A 6,056-nucleotide genomic window follows, 5' to 3' on the forward strand; every position below is an offset into this window, starting at 1 on the left:
GAAGGTTCGTGCCGAACTTGTGAGATCGATTATTTTTATACCAAATAGTACATATGCTCATACACTTATATATATATATAGATTATATATACGTTGCTGAAAAAAAAAGAAAAAAAAAAGAAGAAAGTGGGGTTGAAAGGAGCCCCACGTGGCCCCATTACCCCCAGGTAAACCCACCGCCATAGTCCTTTCCTTCTGATGCTTCCAATCATTTCATTTCCTTTTGTTTTTTTCCTTCCATCTGCTGAGCTGAAAAAGATCTGGATCACTCCCTCCCTCTGTCTCTCTCTTTCAATTCTCCTTTGCTTGGTGAGCCTCGCCGATCGCCATGGACGCCAGCAAGCTTCTGTCCGGTTCAACGGTAGTGTTTCGCAGTCACTCCCTCAAGTTCGTTAAGTTGCTAGCTAGCTCCAGCTCCGGTTTCTTGACACCTCCTCTTTCTTTGAAGACGTCGTCCTCGTTCACGGCGACTTCGTCTTTGACCCTGCCCCGGAGAAAACCTCCAGTGTCTGTCGTGCGGCGGAGGTTAGCGCTGAATGCGGCGCTGTTGCTGGAGGTATAACCGAAATCGATGAGAGCCAGTTCGCTGATACGGTGTTGAAAAGCAACCGGCCTGTGCTGGTGGAGTTCGTGGACGACTGGTGTGGGTCCTTGCCGCTTAATCTCTCCCGCTATTGAGTGGGTGGCTCAGGTCTGACTTCGCTTCTCTCTCTTGCTGTGAATTTCTGACTAATGAGTGAATTTCTCTAATGATGAGAAGTTTCTGTGGACTGACCGATGCCGATTTGAAATTGTGGACTGGATTGTAGCTTTTACGACTTTGTGTTTTGCTTGCTCGTACTCTGCTATATCTCTCCTGCATCATGTCTTCGACATGGATTGGTTTTTCTCGACTGACTCAAGTTTTTTGTATTCTTATATTATTCTCTTTTCAATTAGCTTGCATAGTCGCTCACTCTTTTTCTTAGTCTTCGAGTTTTTGGTTTCGATCAATCATTTGTCTGAATTTCGTGATTATTTTTCGTAGTTGCTGATAGTGAGAAGTAATAACATCACATTTTATGCTCGTTCGGTTCTATGTTAGTTTTTACGTTGTCTAACTATAAGGTAATGTATAATGTATGATAGACGATCATTACGTAGTATTTGGTAAGTGGATTGAAATTATATTCGGAGAGTCTTTTCATAGTTTTGGGGTCTTCTCTTAAAAGTGTTTTCTCTGGTGAATGTATGGGCATGTTGTCCTTTGTCTGCGTACCACTATACCAATTGTTGTTTTTTTTTTTTAAGCTTTAAGAATTTGTTCTCCTTCTGAACCTAATTGAATTTTTGTCTAATGTCTTATTGTATGTATAAATTATATTAAGTGCAATTTCCAACTATTGATAATTTTATATTAGTTTGTGTGAATGTTGCTGTTAAGATCTGTAAATATGCTAGTATAGTATATATATATACTTATGATATTATATATGTGTGTGTATATGATATATTGTTGTTAAGCTATTAAAGTTCTAGTATTACTATTTTAGCTTAGATAGGTTATTATAAATTGTTTATGAATAATATTGGGTAGGCGATGCTAGGAGATTACGCTATGTTGTCTCGAGTTTCATGATGTTGGATTTCTTATATAAAGTATTACCTGGCTGTTGCTATTACGGTAATTATTATATTTTTAGTCCTTTATGAATCTATCATTTACCTTGAAATTGATAAGAACAATCATGTTTGTTTAAATGAAGATTATAAAGATTATGTTAAGTAGTTTTTGATATAGATGAGAAATGGAAATGATGAATACGATATATATATATATATATATACATATATATACATAAATCGGGACTTATTGGAAATAATAGGCTCTAAAGGAGATTGTGGGAGGTGCGGGAGGCCTATAATAGTGCTATGTTAATTATTTTCTAAGTTTATGTTTGCAAATGAACAACTTATAATATTAGATCCACAGAAAATGATATGACACAATCTGACCCAACGACGTAGTTTATGGATTGATAGAAGACACTGCGTACGGAAGAGCTACTATGACAGGTCAACTTAACGCCAAGACGATTAGAACACAAAGACAACAAATTGTGCAATAAATTCTTCGCCCACGAAGACAGCAAATGGTGCTGCGAACAACACCCGATGATAACTCTTTTTTTTTTTCTTTTTTTTTTTGCACTTTTTCTTTCTTCTTTTTTTTTGACGATTTAGACAGCTAAGATCAGATCAGACAAGATTAATGGAAAGTATAGAAATGAAGCTATATCTAAAGATTCTAGAATGAAGAAAAGAAAAGAACAAGGATAGATGAAACCTCGATTTGGAACTTAGGCTCTGATACCAAATGATGCGAACCCCACGAGACCTGCCGCAAGAGCCGACAACAAAGACTGGAAATCGAACCCGAATCGCCATTTGAGATTAAGAGGGATGGAATATTGACCCGATGGTTTATAGAAAACCAAGAACCAATATTATAAAGGAATGGAATATTGACTCGATGGTTACAGAAAACCAAGAACCAATATTATAAATAGCCGAGAATTACAAGCATCCATGCTTGCAATCACGGAAGGTTGCCGAAGAACAACATGGAGGAAAATTCTCACCAGTGTAGCCTGAAGTACCTCTAATCAGCTATTCAGCCTCCTTTATATAAGCCTAGGAGAATCTGGAAACTAATAAATTTGGCAACTGGAATATCTTTAGTTTCCTAAAACCGGAATTAATAGAGGAAACTAAATAAAGGCCCCCCTAGAATATTGGCAGTCTTTTTATTCCTTATTCAGCATCTCTTGGCTTTCCTTATGCGTCTACTCTAATCTTAGATGGGCTATTGACCATCTCAAGACAAGTTAATTGGGTAAGGCCCTTTAGAGACCAATTCGAATTAGTCTCCTCTTGGCCCAAGAAACCCGCAAATGAGCTCTCCACAGCTTGCTGGATCTGTCTTGCCTTCGCTCGTGTGATTGGTCCACTCGAAACATGTAAGCCTCCGAGATCTTGTGCATCAGCTCCCTCTTCACGAATCCCACTTCCGAGCTCGTGTGCTTCAGCCCCATCATCGTGCCCACGATCCTCATCACGAAGTCCTTCCGACCTATGCTCGTCGGTTTGACCCCGAGTCGTATCATTCCCCCTCTCTTCAAAGGATTCGTCCTCGAATCTGAACCTGCGTCAAAGGGAGAAAGATCAGAAACATTAAAAGTCGAACTTACTTGATACTCACCTGGAAGATCAATCTTATAAGCATTGTCATTGATCTTATCCAGAACTTGAAATGGTCCATCTCCGCGTGGATTCAACTTGGAATTCCTCAGGCTCGGAAATCTCTCCAAACCCAATCTCCAGGTTGAAAAGTGACCCGCTTCCTTCCTTTGTTGGCTCGGGTTGCTGCTTGTTCATTCTTCTTCAAAATGTTTTGGCCGTGCCCCTTCATGAATCTGCTTCACCAACTCTGCCTTTTTCTTTCCATCAAGATTAGGAAGCTCATTTACAGGTAAAGGAATCAAGTCCATGGAGTTAGTGGATTAAAACCATAACAACCTCAAATGGTGAAAACTTTGTAGAAGAATGCACAGTCCTATTATATGCAATTCAACGAATGGAATGCAATCTTCCCAAGCTTTCAAATTCTTTCCAGTTACACGCGCGCAACAAAGTGCCCAAGGTTCGATTGACAACCTCGGTTTGTCCATCTGTTTGTGGGTGACAGGTAGTAGTAGAAAACAACAAAGTTGTTCCCAACTTAGCGCACAGAACTCTCCAAAAATGACTCAGAAATTTCGCATCCCTATCACTCACAATCGTCTTAGGGACTCCATGTAAACGCACACCACTTCCGTAAAGAAAAGATTTGCCGCATGAGTAGCATCATCAGTTTTATGACAAGGGATAAAGTGTACCATTTTTGAAAATCGGTCAACAACCACAAAGATAGAATCTCGACCATTCCTAGATCTAGGTAGACCCACAAACAAAATCCATGGAGATATCAATCCAAGGGTGACTTGGAACAGGTAATGGCATGTAAAGTCCATGTGGATGAATTTTCGATTTAGCCTTCTTACATGTGATGCACCTGAACAAATTCTCTCGACATCTCTTTTCATGTGAGGCCAAAAGAAGTGCTCCTTCAGAATGTCCAAGGTCTTAGCAACTCCAAAGTGCCCCATCAACCGCCCCCATGAGACTCCCTAACAAGTAATTCACGCATGGAACTCTTTGGAATACATAGCCTATTTTCACGAAATAAATACCCCTCATGCCTATTTTCACGTTGGATTGAGTTCACAGCTCTACAATCGATATTTTACCGTGATCTTGTTCACAGCTCTACAATCGACACACATTCTCCAAGTCCCGTCTTTCTTTCTTTGGAACGAGCAGAACAAGGACAGCGCATGGGCTCATACTTTCTCGAACATGTCCTTTGGCCAATAGCTCCTCAACTTGCCTCTGAAGTTCTTTAGCCTCTTCGGACTACTTCGATAGGCCGGTCGGTTTGGAATAGGAGCTCCTGGAATAAGATCAATCTGATGCTCAATCCCTCTTATTGGTGGTAGTCCCTGCGGCATTTCTTCGGGAAAGACATCTTCGAATTCCTGCAAGAGAGAAATAGCAACACTAGGCAAAGTAGAGTCAAGGTCAGAAATAGAAAGATACACCTCCTTGTACAAGAACAAGATCATCGGTCTATTACCCTTATAAGCACCCTTAAGCTCTCTTTCTTTTGCATAAAAACTCAATTTCCTCTCCCTTTTTTCTGAGCTCTCCATCTTTTCACTCTTGTTTTTCACATTCTCTCCACTTTCTTTTCTCTCAAGATCACTCTCTTTCTCTTTTTGTTTTTCAGCCACTTTTTCACTCTTCTCACTAAGAGACCTTTTAAATCGAATCTGATCCTCAAACACTTGAGTCGATTTCAAGGGTGCAAGTGTTACTTTCTTCACGTCCTTTACAAATGAATATCGGTTCCTATACCCATCATGTATCACTCTCCTGTCGAACTGCCATGGTCTCCCGAGCAACATATGGCTAGCACTCATTGGTACAACATCACAAAGAACCTCATCCCGGTACTTTCCAATACAGAAGGACACAAGAACCTGTTTATTTACCTTCACTTCACCGCATTCATTCAGCCACCGGAGTTTGTACGGCTTGTGATGTTTTTTGGTATGCAAACCGAGCTCGTCTACCATCAACTTGCTGGCCACATTCACGCAACTTCCTCCGTCAATAATCAACCCACACACACGATCCTTCACATGGCAACGAGTGTAGAAGATATTCTCCCTTTGCACCTCATCACCATCCTCTCTAACTTGAACATGTAGGGCTCGCATGATAACTAAGGCTTGACCTTCAACCGCATGCTCGACGTCACTAGCATCTTCGAGTGGATGCATGGAATCACTATCTTCTTCTTCTTCAGTCTCGATATCCCCACTCTCCATCATAATCATGGTCCGCTTGTTTGGACATTGGGAAGCAATGTGACCTGAGCCCAAACAACGAAAACATTTGATATCACGATTTCTTTGAGGTTCAGAAAAAGTTTTACCCTTATCCTTGTTGTTGGCTTGGGTCTTGTAGGTGTCTCCCTTTGGCTTATAATCAGTCTTCTCGTCCGGTTTCGTAGAAGAACCCAACTTCGATCTCCAAGACGCTGAACCAGAAGCTTCTACCTTTGAAGATGTTCGACCCCCTCTCTTGAGCTGCCTCTCAACCTTCATGGCCATGTGTACCACGTCGTCAATCTCCACGTAATGTTGCAGCTCGATTACATTGGCAATCTCCGATTATGGCCACAGATGAATCGAGCCATGGTTGCTTCTCGGTCCTCCTCAACATTAGCACGTATCATGGCTATTTCCATCTCCTTGTAATAATCCTCCACCGACTTGGAACCTTGCTTCAGACTTTGCAACTTCAAGTGCAAGTCCCGATAATAATGGGAAGGTACAAACCTTCTTCTCATTACTACTACTGCTTTCATTTCCTCCCAAGTATCAATACGAGGCTCACGATTCCTGCGTCTA

The 6,056-nt window shown here is 41.0% G+C and overlaps 1 long non-coding RNA gene across 1 annotated transcript; it reads left to right on the forward strand.

Moving 5' to 3' along the window:
- Nucleotides 1-203: 203 nt before the first annotated feature.
- LOC116208904 lies at nucleotides 204-5,666 on the forward strand. The gene is made up of 3 exons (XR_004157155.1): nucleotides 204-361; nucleotides 449-691; nucleotides 5,611-5,666. It is a non-coding gene; the product is annotated as an uncharacterized LOC116208904 (long non-coding RNA).
- The last annotated feature ends 390 nt before the right edge of the window (nucleotides 5,667-6,056 follow it).

The sequence above is a fragment of the Punica granatum genome, chromosome 5 (assembly GCF_007655135.1).
Source record: "Punica granatum isolate Tunisia-2019 chromosome 5, ASM765513v2, whole genome shotgun sequence".
Taxonomy (NCBI): Eukaryota; Viridiplantae; Streptophyta; class Magnoliopsida; order Myrtales; family Lythraceae; genus Punica; species Punica granatum.